At 43.6% G+C, this 12,970-nt stretch overlaps 1 protein-coding gene across 1 annotated transcript in view; it reads left to right on the forward strand.

Annotated features, from left to right (window-relative positions):
• Window positions 1-356: 356 nt before the first annotated feature.
• Window positions 357-12,970, forward strand: part of fam222a (family with sequence similarity 222 member A) — a 49,141-nt gene continuing 36,527 nt past the window's right edge. The window contains exon 1 of the mRNA XM_044196887.1: window positions 357-1,276. The gene's annotated coding sequence lies outside the window, so the exon portion shown is untranslated. The remainder of the gene's footprint in view (window positions 1,277-12,970) is intronic.

Below are 12,970 nucleotides of genomic sequence, written 5' to 3' on the forward strand. Positions count from 1 at the left end.
AGCTTGAAGTGATTCAGTGTCTTGCTCAAGGGCACGTCTGCAGAGCAGATGCCTGCAGATTTGAGCCCAGGTCTTCCCATTAAGGAATGGTGGCTTTAACCTTTAACTAGGCTGCTGATAAGGATAAAAGAGTGATTAAAGATCTCAGTCTGCATCCTGCCACAGCAATTTATATCAGACGCTTTATTTCTTTTTCCGCGAATAAACAACGTGGTTTCAGACGCTTGGACGCCGAGCATCTCTATGGTAACAGTCCTCAATTACCCATGATTGGCCAACCCGTGGGAATGTTTCTATTCCCTCAGTACAGTGATTGGTCGGTGGGCGGTCTGTGCAGCCTGACAGTCTGCAGCGTTCCGGGTTATTGTCAGTCTCGGCAGCTCGGCTCAAGGGTAGGACCGCATCCCGGAGCTGCCTGAAGCAGCTAGCTCTTTATTCAGACGTAACCATATCTTATTTGGTTAATACACCAAAGAGAGCATCTCGGAGCATTGCTATTGAGATTACTTCACAGTCTCAGCTGGAAATCTGAGTGTGAATCGGGAGGCAAGACATCTCAGAGAGGCTGCCGACACCACGGAGAAAGTGACGGACAGAGCAGAGCCTGATCACCGGGATTTTACATCGCATCAGTTTAGGATATTTCAGGCAGCTGCTTTGGCCCAGCCTTGATTTCTTTGAGGGTACCTTCACACAATATTGCCTAATAGATAATATTACTTACAATAAACATTTGCACGATACATTTCACCTAAGGTCGTCTATAGTGAGCAGGCGGACCACTTTAAACCCATGCGTAACAGCGGTGGATTTTGGAATACTGCGTAGCAGTTCAACCATCCAGTCTTTCGATCATCACTTCTGTTATTTGGAGATATCAACAATCGAGAAGAAGAACAACCAGGACCGCTTTACTTTGTTCCCGGAGGCTAAACATTGAAAACCCGAAGCGCACTTGGTGCGCAATCCTTCCGAGGACGCTCGTCGACCTGCGCTTTTGCTCTCGACAAAAATTGGCAGCCGAGTCGAGAAAAAGGGAAAGCTTATTAACTTTGCATGCTAGAGGCGATTGTGGAATCTAATTCGCAGGGTTACCGGTATATTTGCATACAATCGGAAGAGGAGGATAAACTTAATCAACATTTGACATCGACAAAGCGGCTGCTGGATTTTGGAGAACAGAATGAATCTTTTTTAATTTGGACCACAGAAGTATGAGGCAGATTGCTCGGTGAATCTGCATGGAGTTCTAGTCTGCACTACGGAGCAATTTATGGTAAATATATATTAAAAAATATCTATTTTCTACAAGTCTGGCAGATTCAGAATGGGTCTGGTCGTTCTTTGTAATCATTAACGTAGTTCCTGTCAGAGCCTCGCTGAACAGCAGAAAATAACGAATGTTTGTAAATGCTCCCTTTTCCCAGGATGCTGCTCACATAACGTTGTCTCACATTTAAACCCTTTGTTTCCATTCGTGACCCACAATAAAGGAAGTGTTGTAAAAATCGACTTGTTAGAGAGCCGCTCCCGAATGGCTTTAGGAACTGCTTTGATGTGTAATATTGGTCTTTTCAAGTACGGGTAGCAATTAAGTGTATTGTCGAGGGGTATTGCACCGCAGGCACCACAAGCAGGAATATGTGGCACTAGAGGAGTTGCGGCTCAGAGCAAAAGGTGCGAATTTTTCATCTGTACGCCCCCGTGCGTCAGTGCGTGCGGGGAGGGTGACTTTAGTGTCTGCTGCAATTAGTGATTTTTCACCCCGGAGTGTTAATGATATACAATCTGTTTTATAGCGTGCCTTCATATTGTGACAGGCTTAAGAACTCATAAAATTCACGGAGATGTGTGCGTAACACTGTAAAACTTTTCACTTTGTGCTCGGCGACATGGATGATGCTCTTGTGCTGCATTGAGGTCTGGAGGTAATTTGTCATTGTCCTGTGAATTCTTCAGCAAATTACTCCTGTGCAGCCCAGGCCTTGAATGCAAATAGAAAAGTCTGATTATCTTGAATGTAACTGAAGTCCATTTCATTTTAATATGAATGTTGGCTGCTAAAAGTTTAGGCTGCTCCAACTCTTTGAGCCTTATGGGTTGCTGAGGTTGCTTTGCAATATTTAGCTTCACTGCTCACACTGCACATAAATGAGCCTGCACATTATGCTGACTGTGCAGTGAAAAAGCTGCACACAGTATGTTTTATCATTAGACTACAAGCATCCTCAAAATTTATCTTCCTCACTGGCTCCAGTCATTCTCTCTCCAGCAGCCCTGCAGACAGGCAGTTCGCTGAATGTAATATGGGCCCCTACAGCAGGGCAGGCGCCCCCACAGTCAGGGCACCTGCCATAGAGCCTTCCTGGTTGTATTGAATAAAACATCCAGTGATGTATGAGGCAGGGGCTGCACCCGAGGGGGCAGAACTGCCTCATTTACTTCCTCCACTCTGCGCCTGTGACCTGCTGAGCAAATTGTGCTCATATTAGCTCTGCGGCTGCTCCTCACCTAAACAAATAGTCTTCCCAGCATAATGCTTGCCTTAACTCAACTTGATGGTTGGACAAGGCAGGGGAGAACAAAATGGCAGAAAAGCTTTAATATCTAGGTCACTGAATTACCTTTTGGAGTTTGTAGCTCTTGTTTTGCCTCTTTATTTTCTGGCTTGCTGTCAGATTTCTTTTTAAAAAATCTGTAACACTGGACCTTCAAGTGCCCTGCTGCAAAACTTTGCTCACATTTCATCTTCCTCTGGCTTTTACCATGTTTCGTGTTGCTCTCTACTTTCAACTGTCTGTTTAAACTTAAAAAATGATTAGCACTTTGTAGGTTGAAAACCAGCAATTTATTCTATTCTGCTTTACTTGCTGATGATATTATGAAAACCTGAATTACTAAAGTCAAATCTGATCTGCTATACTCATTTATGTTGGCAACAGTTGGAAGGTGGAGAACATATTTTGGCATCGTATTAATAAAAGTAAGTAAAGTAAGGTTAAGAAGCCTGGCATTTTATATCAGTTTGCAACTCAAATTGCATATCAGTTTGGTTGATTGATAGCTTTTGGGTTCCTTACTGTATTCTTTGCTTATTAAAGTGCTTGCCTGAAGTGAATAAGTGAGCTCCACTCATGAATATCGTTAAAGTCGCTGAAGTTTAATTTCCTGCACTGTGTATTAATCTTTTTTAATCCCTGCATGGTTTGATTGTCTCAACACCTACCCAGAGGCAGCAAAACTCATTTTGGCACTTAAGATGACTAAAATAGTAGATACAGATGTGTGTGTGTGAGTGAGAGAGAGGGGGGTGGGTGTGTGTGTGTGTGTGTGTGTGTGTGGGGGGGGGGGTTACTAAAGATCTACCCACCCCTGAAGTCTCTAAGCTAAGCATGTCCATTCTTGTGTGGACTGCATTAATGAAAGTGCTTCTTTTTAGTAACACAAATGAAATAGCTTTTTTTAAAACAGACTTACTGTCCACAAACTCCATTTATAGAAAAATCTATACTGTAGATGTAAATAACCATGAAAAAACATATTCCTCTCCTGTCAAAGAAAAGAAAAGACAACCGTTCCTTGATATCGTAGAGCTTCTTACTTGGAAATATCATCAGACACTTTAAGGAACATGAACGTTTTCTCTCAAAGCCATGTCAACAGCAGCTCATTAGATACCCGATCAAAGTGTTTCATTTCAGGAAAAGTCTATAACAGTCTGTGTTTTAACACTTTTCATGTGCAGGCAAACAAAAGAGACATGCCCTTTCTTGTACTTCACAATATTACATTTAATATAAACTCAATTGTCCTGGCAACGAGATTTGTCTCGCACATCAGTACTCAGGATGTGGAAAAGCAACATAAAACAAAAGCATTACACACAAATGATTGTGGAGAAACAAACACACGCTTCAGCAAGTCAGAGTGAATGAATGTGAAATGATGTGAGTGACGTTCAGTTTCCAGCACAGATGATACTGCTGATGGGACTTGACATTAAATGTACAGGCAGGATTAGCAGGGATGGTTCTGTTTGAGCATTTGCCATCAGTGTTTGTGGGTAGCACTACAAGTTCCTTATGCTTATTATATAGTTAGCTGCTATAATACATCAAACTGCACACTATATCTATTTTACTGCTGGATGATTGACCTTCAGTCTTATTAGCTGTACTGAGTAAGTCAGACGAGCAGCTTTCATTTTCTTCCCGGTCTGTTTCCACAATGTCAGGGTCAGATAATCAAACCCAGACTCTTTTACACGGTTCAGGGTCACTACTGGCAAAGGACCGGTTCTCAGTTTTCAAATCAGCTATATATGATACATCTGTAAACCAGCTGTCCCCACGTAATTGACCTTGTCCCAGTGAGTAATATATATCATGGCACTTTACATCTAATTTCATGAATGACATGACATGAGATTCTACATATAGAGTGAAATACCTAAAGATCATATCACACAAAGTAAAACGTACAAAACTGGCTACAAAACTGGCTAAAAAGTACAAAAATCTTCAGTTAATTGATGTGTCAGTATTTGTCTACAACTTTAAATACAGTGCAGGCATCTTGTTTTCATAAACAGCATCAAACAAAAACATGCTTGACTTGAAATGCTTAAGCTCCTAAGTAGCTACACAAAAAATAGACTACTGGCATGTGATTGCATACATGCACCCCTGCAGTGTTTCTGATGAGTAGTGCATGTTAGCGAGACGCTGTGTGGCTCTCTGCTCGTTACTCCACCGATAATTTCCGTTGTTTTGGCTGTAGTAAAAGGTTTATCTGACCACTGCTCTGCTCATGTGATCTGATCTGCTGTGATGGTAGATGTTGGCAGCTCTTCATCGGGGGTTATCTGCAGCCACTTAGCGCATGACGGACAGCGATGATCCTCCGACCTTCTGCCTCCCTTCCCCTCTCACCCCCTGTCAGACTGAATGGAAGTCACGTCTCACCAGGCCCCCGAGGTTAATGTATAGCCTTTAATTTGGAGAGGTTAGGGCGGTTAGTCTTTTTTTTTTTTTTGTTTGAAAATGCTCTTGGGCATGTGAATTACAGTCAACAGGAACTGTGCAGTTTATATGTGGTTAATGAGTACGCTAGTATAGAGAGGCTGAGTGCTGTGGAGTTTATAGTTTGCTTCATAACCCAGCCAGAAATGTGAGGGGAGGCATGCTCCTTCCAAAGTGTTCTTGGGGGAAGAAAGAGAATAAAGCAAATCTGACAAGCTCTCCAACAGCGAATTTGCTCTCCTTAAAAACAATGCCGCTCTTGCCTTCCTCATGGTCACATTGATTTGTTCTGGGTGACAGTGCAGGCTGCTGTGAAATCACCCCAGCGCCATTGATCTCAGGGAGAGGAGGAGGAGAGGGAATGAGAGCCTGGCGACAGTGAGCAACATGGGAAAATCCTCAGTGTGCCCTCTTCAACCTTAACTAGTAGTAAAATGAAGGCCTTGGTTACTATCAGATCAGCCCTGGTTGTACTTCTTCAGCCACTGTATTGCAGTCTAGTCAGCGCTTTGATTTGTTTTGGAGGCCCGTACATGCTGTTTGATTTGCTATTGTGCCTCGCCATGTTTCACATTATCAGCTGAACTCTTTATTGCCATTGTTTTCCATGCCAGAAGCAAGGCTGTTTTTATCTCATGCAGGCCTCTGATTAATCTCTCCCTCTATGCTGGTGTACTTGAATGGTAGATATCTGATTCTCCTCGGCTATTGAGGAAGATCAAACTTTAATGGAACAAGGAACTGCACATCATCCTAATCTCCATCTCCCTGCATTTTGGTTGACTGCTCTCCCTCGGGCTTTGTAGCTTTCTGCAGAAGCAGGAAATACATCAGACAGATAAGGTGTTTTCTCTTCATGCTTTGGTAATTTATTCCCTGTTGACAATGGCCACCACTTTACATCTCTGCTTTTTGATTACCTGGCTGAAGGAACAGTGGGTAAAAAGCAAGGGAATTGATTGACACTTACAAATGGCTATCTTGTATGACCTAAACTTGTGAAACTTTTCCAGAAGCTTTAATTGGGGTTTCTTCACAGTTCAGTCTTTCCACAGGAAACGTGCTTCCCCTCTCTCTATTTATTGACATGCAAGTGATGGGGAGAGTTACGTCATCTGTCTATAATAGCCTGGGGAGAGATACGTACAACTGCATGGATGTATTAAGGTTCAATATGTTTGATTACACTACAGCCAATCCAGGAATTACCTATTGACTGCTATGTTCTCCATTAATTTCCTCCATATCACTGAATAACGGTGCACATTATGCTGACCAGCATCCGGACTGTTACCGGCTAGATGCATATTGTTGCAAATGGTTAACACTTATGGGGTGTCACACCTCCCACAGACGGTTTGTGTCTGTGACAAAAAAGAGGCTATTACCCAATTCTAACGCGGTTGCTGTAAGGTAATGAAATTTCCACTGACTGGAGAAAACAATGTTGTCTGGTCCGGATTGTAATTGCAGAAGCCACCTAACCATTTTCCTGAGTTCAGCGTGAATGCAACACGATTTAATAAAACTCTGGAGATTTTTATCATTTATTGCCAGGCCTGGCAGCCGCATCAGGGACAGTCAGCCGAGGCTTGCACAGATAAAACTCATTCAATTTACTTGTTGAATTTTAACCAAGCCAGAGACCATTTACAAGAGAGCCGGCATGTGACCCATAGGGAAACGTTCATGTGTTTGTATAGGGCTGGTGCAGGTCAGCTGTATTGTCATAAAGCCACAATTTCCTTAATCTAAAAGGAGGAGTAGCCTGGAATTTCCGTCATTTTCTCCTATGTTATTATTTGTGTCAAGAAAGGGTTGAAAATCTGTGGGATATTAGGCCCTGAAGCCAAAGGGCTTCTGTGTGCCTGCCTCCACTCACATACAAAAACATAGGAACATTGACATGAGGACATGTATGGACACACACACACACTCTCTCACACACACACACACACTCCTAGCCCTGTTTTATTACCTCCTGCCTGCTGCTGGAATTGCTTTCCTCCCTCGAGTGAGCCAGGCAAAGCCGGCTTTATTGTGTTAACCTATTTGTGTGTCAAGAGCGATTGCAGCGTTCTTTATCTCTGTTTGTATTCGGACGGGGAGACGGCAGAGAGGGAGAGAGAACAAGGAAGAGGGAGAGAGAGTGGTGGAGGAAAAGGAGGGGGAAGGGGGGTTTGCACAGGAGCCAGGCAAGCCACCGGAGTTAGACGGATGGCCGGTCACCTCGCTCCACTCTGGAGGATAATGACTGGTTGCTTAGCAATAACCCACCCCCACCCACTTCCAGACTTGCATCCAGAGTAATCACTTTTTTCCTCTAAAAGATTTTATATATAATTATAAGCCCACTGCCAGCCTTTGAAATCTGCCTAATGGGTCTTTTCCTTTATTTAGTAGAGTGGGTTGAGGGTGCGAATTGGAATTGGAGATGCTGGTGTGGGGGGTTACTTATCAACTCCTGGTTATTGTAGGTTACAGAATTGTGTGTGTGTGTTTGTCAGCATGTGTTTATATATCTGCTTTGTGTTGAGCAGTTGGTGGAGTTTGACCAGGATTACGACTAGGCCAAAGCTATATTTCCTGGTAGATAGCTGCTGCTGTACAACCTTTGACCTATGTAATGCTGCAGTGACAGCATTGCATTCAAATAGATGCATCCACACAAGTACACACATTCACATATTCATGTTATTTGATGGCCGACCAGAGGCTATGAGTGCTTCTTCTTGTGAGCTCTTAGTTTTATTAACATTTTTATTGAGTTGAACAAATTGCTGACCTTTTGCGGCATAATGAATAGCCCAGGCTGCTTAGGAAAAATGAGAGTTTTGGCAGAAATGACTGGCGTCAATCCAAGCTGTTTAACTCATGATTTGCAGTGTGTTTATTCAGCAGGTGACAAGATTTAATACTGCTGAGTGTTTTCCAACATTTTAATTCTTTTTCAACTGCTTTTTTCAAATCTTACTCCTCAGTCAGGAGTTAATCTATAGGCTGTCGTTAATGTGCACTGTTCTCTAGCAGGTCTCAATAATTTTAAGTAAGTGTGTTTTTAAGTGGCAGGATAAAGGTATAATATCTGAACATGACCCCAATTTAAACTGTCTTTCATCACCAGCAGCCACCAATGTTGGCATAAAGTCCAGAGTTGATTTAATGCTCAGCCAATTATCCTTGAAAATAGATTTTTTTCCTCCCTTCTTTTATGAAGAAGTAAAAAAATTAATTAATTTGAAATTCCCTCTGAAGTTCATATTAAACTTTTACTTGTTTATGATGATAAAAAAATGTCACGGCTGCGCAAACAGACCTCGTAGATCAAATTAAGTGTTTTGACTTATGCCAGTGTAGCCAGTTGGTATTGCATTAGACTGTTCATTTATGGTTAGACAAATTACAATTTACAAAAAAAAATCTTTTTTTGGTATTGGAGCTTCTTCAAATAATGTCAGCCGTGTCTGATAGTTACCCATCTGTGCTTTCTCTCCTGTTAAGTGCCATCTTTCCTTATCCAGGCTCATGCACCATTGCTAAAACTGACAGCTATGCACGTCCTGGGAACTTGATACAGATAAACTAAACATACAGCACTATCCCCCACCCCCATCCCCGTGGCATGCTTCTGTGGCTGCGTCTATAGGAACAGCTGTCCAGCTGTCACCGCAGCCAGCCAGTCAGCCGTTCTCTAAGGCAACATCTGTAGAGACTGAACGCACAAGGGCAGCCTGCCGTTCTCTGCTCGTCCCCAAAGACCATGGAAGTGTGTCAAGCCTTTCGGCTGCACATTACCACTGACCACATCAACTGTATCACTGGGTTTTGAGTGAACATTATCTGCTCCTGTGCCACTTAAATAAGCTCTGTGAGGCATCAAACTATTTTATAACTATTTTTTGTCACCAGCTTACAGTGATCTGTTACTGAAGTGATTCATATTATCACAACTGTTAAAAACAAAACATGTGACTGTACAGCCAAAAAAACCCCCATCACATTATCGTATCCATTAATAGTCATCTGCCTCAGTATGGATATGTGTGTGTGTTTGCACGTGTGTGTGTGTGTGTAAACAAACTCCCAGCGAGCAAGGTGCAATGGCCTGGAACTGACGAGAACCCACTGGGAGAGTCTCTCCTTGATGTAGCCCCCCCCCCCTCCGGCAGCTGAGTGACGGGGGGCATGTGAGTGGGGAGATGAACAGAGCTGCGGTCCTTTCTGTCAGCCACAAACTAGGATCAGGGAGATCGCATGGGACTCTCTCCTAGGATGAGCAAAGGGAAGTAGGGACAAAGCAGCTGTTCTGTGTTTTTCGCTTACTTCTTCACCAGCTCACTTGTGTTTTTTTTACCCTCTCTGTCGTCTTCTCTGAGGCTGTCATTAGCTTCTGTCATGCTCTTTTTTGGCGGGCTTGTCTATAGAAGGAAACATTTTGAGTACTGCTGTAGACCTGGACGAGATGAAAGTCTGCTCTTTAAAAGTGTCATAATCATTCCTGTGCCGTTTCTCGTTGTTTTAAGGAACTTTTAAAGGACTTGATTTCTTCATCAGTTTTCTTGGTAACTGATGGCCTCTCAGGCATACTGTGCCTCTCCCCACAGACAGTTGCAGACTCATACAGGCTCTGGGCGAAGTTTGATGGATACTGTTTACTGGAGCTGAGAGAATGCCTGGGTATCTCAAATTAAGTGTCACTTAAAGCTTGTCTTTTAGTCAGCTTTCCATTTTGTTCCCCCATCTCTAGTGACAGCACTGTGCTGCCAATTGTAACAGGGATTGAGAGGAAGACATTTGGTGATTACACATTCTGTCATGATTGAGGGGTGAAGCCAGCAACTCGAGGCAAAACCAAATTCCATATGGCTGCAGTGAAATCTCTCCACCCATAGTGAGTTACACTCAAACCGCCCCTGTCCTGATGACAGGGAAATCGCCTGCTCATGACTTATCGTTTTATCATTCAAATTTACCCCATTGATGCTTGCTGCTGTGATTGACAGCTGGGCTTGAAAGCCACAGCTATCTCAATTGAGCTGCAGCAACCAGTTGGTAACCGTGACAATGGTCTCTCCTCTTTGCCTTGTTTTCACACTTTTTCTGCTGTCACAGAAACCTCAGTGATTGCTTCTCTGTCAAGACAGCATCCTATTAATCTTTTAAATAAGGGCCGCAGCCCAGCAGTATTGTTTGCAGAAAACCGAGAGGACCTCGTGAGACCACACTGAAAAGGAAAAGGGGGCAACTGGGGCTGAAGCCGTCTCATTGTGGCAGGAAAGCCGAGCCTCCTTAAAACCAACAATATTAGAAATCTAATAGCTGCTGTGGAGATAGATGGTGCCGAGGTCTGAATATAGCCAGCGCTCTCTGGCCCCACCTCATAACTCTGTGGGCTCTCTTGTCTTCTGCCTCTCTCTGCTTTGCTCTCCAGGTGCATTCTGTGCTTTCATCTGCATTGTGGGACTCTGAATGAAAGCCTCTGTGTTTATGGCCGTTTTCTTTTTTCTATGCACTTATTGATTATTTTCAGCATGGTTGGAATAGGCTCTATTTTTTCAATTCTGGGCTCAAACCGCATAACAGCGGCATATTCTGAAATGGCAAACCATTGATGTATTGTGATGTGACCTAGGGATGGAAGAATAGCAGCTCAACCCTTTGTCTCTCTGTGCTTAGCTGACAAATTGCTTGAGGGAGACACAAACATGAACGAAATAACGTTGTCCTTGCACAAACTTATGCTTCTTACAACCCAGAAAAGCCTCTATCATGAAAAGGCTTTCTGCACTCTGGTTTCATGGACTAGGCGTTAGGTGTGATCTGTGAACAATTCTCAAATGGTAGGAATTCTTTTTTTTTTGCATCTCTGTACTTTCTTGTCAAGTGGTTGTTAATGGAGAATCGCTGCAATGCTCCTGACACCTCCTGCTTTATAATGAGTGCATTCCTATGCAAAATAGCCCCATAAACCAAACCTTTCAAGTATAAGGAACATGTGGCTGCAGAATTTAGCATCTCAGTAGTTGGGATGTTTACGCCATATAAAGATACTGAAATTATGGGATCATTGTATACCTTCCTCCTGTCTTTGTCTCTGGCCATGGAAACCCAGTGAGGCAGGGCAACTTAGATGACTAATTGACTCCCGGGTCAGAGCCACATGATAGCAAGACTACTGGTCAATGGAAACTGATATACTTTCCCCTACAGGGAGCTATGACTGCTTTGTGATCATCTGTGTGATGACGCACTATGCATGCACACATGCATGAGCATTTGAGCATTTCATAGTTGTTCATCCTCTGTGGCTCAGTTGCTCCTCCACTTTGAAAACGCAGCAAATGAATCCATTAATAATGACTTCATATTTATATAGGCTTTAGTCTGGCACTTCCCTGTAATCTCACATGATGCTGCTGGGAGAATATTTGAGAATTGAAACAATGAGGAATGGGTGAAGTGAAACATTTGTTTTTTAATTATGTGCTTTTATAACTAGAAAGAATTGTGGCCTGGTTGTGTAATATTTGACACCAGTTTTAAGCGTATCCACTTCAAGTATTGCATGAAAAAATGTCCTCAGGGCACTGCAAGTGTTTCGCAGTGGTAAAGGTTTCCTCTACTCTGTGTATGTAGCCTCACTGCAGTGCTTCAACAATGAAGTTTTCTGTGCTTACGTGCAGCTTTTTGTACACAAAGATGAGCGAGTATCTGTAACAGTTGGTCCTTGAAATGTGCGTTAAACCACAAGTCTGCGTTTCCTCTGAACATGCCAATGTATGCACGCAGGGATGTCTTTTTGTTCTTGTTTGCAGGTTAAACACAAACACTGCTGTCCCAGATTCACACACAAGCCCCCTCCACCTGAGTTTGATCCCCGGCAACCAGCCCGAGCGCCTCACACATAGCCTCAAACCTCCTCCCCTCCGCCCGTCATCCAAAAAAGATTCTCTCAGCTCCTCCAGTTTCAAAGAGCTTGCATAGCTTGGCTGTGTTGAAGCATGCCCCTCCTCCCTGACCCCACCTCCTGGAGACGGCACTCTTGACCTGCTGCCCCATTGTTTCCAGTGGGGATTGATGAGGAGCTGCCTCTGCCGGCGCGATCCTTCACTCAATAGCCGCTCCATCTGTTGACTGCGTGACTCTGGGTTACAAGTGGGGATTTTGTTCCGTCTGTGCAGGGTGCGAAAGGAGTTATCTCAGGGGGCTTCCTGAATAGGATTTTAAAGCTGCAGTAGCAGGGTGTTGTGATGCCCCTCACACCCCACCCCACCCCTCTCCCCTCCACCCGTCATCAGCCCAACACAGCCGGCTGGGTGTGTGCAGGATGAGAGGCCTTCATTGTGCCTGTTCACAGGCCCCTAGGCAACAGGGTCACCTTGTCCCCAAACAAATGCTGCCCTCAGTGGGATCGTTGGCACTGTGTTTCTGTGTGTGTGTGTGTGTGTGTGTGTGTGTGTGTGTGTGTGTGTGTGTGTGCGTGTGTAAAGGGGGAGTGGGTATTTGAGTATAAGAATGCATCATCAGGAAGAGGGCAGAGGCCTTGGCTGGGAGGACATTTATCTAACATCTCTGCCTTTCACATCAAGGCCTATTCAGTGCAAAGCGTCTGCGTCAGGCTTTCAAAGGACATCACAGATAGAGAAACACTCTATGAGAGGGATGCTTTACAGGTCAAACTGCTCCCTGAGCATTTAGACCAACAAAGCTGCTGATGTTATTTTCTATTTCTCTTGTATATTCAGCTTAAAAGGAAAAAAAAACATTTTGAAAACATTAGCTGTGTTTTGTCTCTCATGAATTTGTGACCCTATCTCTTGAAACAGTGGAAGAGCGCTGCTTATGCTTTTGAGGCTGGTCGGTTCTGTGGTCCGTCCACTTTAACAGAAAGCATTTGTGAACAAAAACCAAATCTGTGGCTATTTTGACTGCTGGTTCACCTTCAGTAA

The sequence above is a fragment of the Siniperca chuatsi genome, linkage group LG5, assembly GCF_020085105.1.
Source record: "Siniperca chuatsi isolate FFG_IHB_CAS linkage group LG5, ASM2008510v1, whole genome shotgun sequence".
In the NCBI taxonomy this organism is placed as follows: Eukaryota; Metazoa; Chordata; class Actinopteri; order Centrarchiformes; family Sinipercidae; genus Siniperca; species Siniperca chuatsi.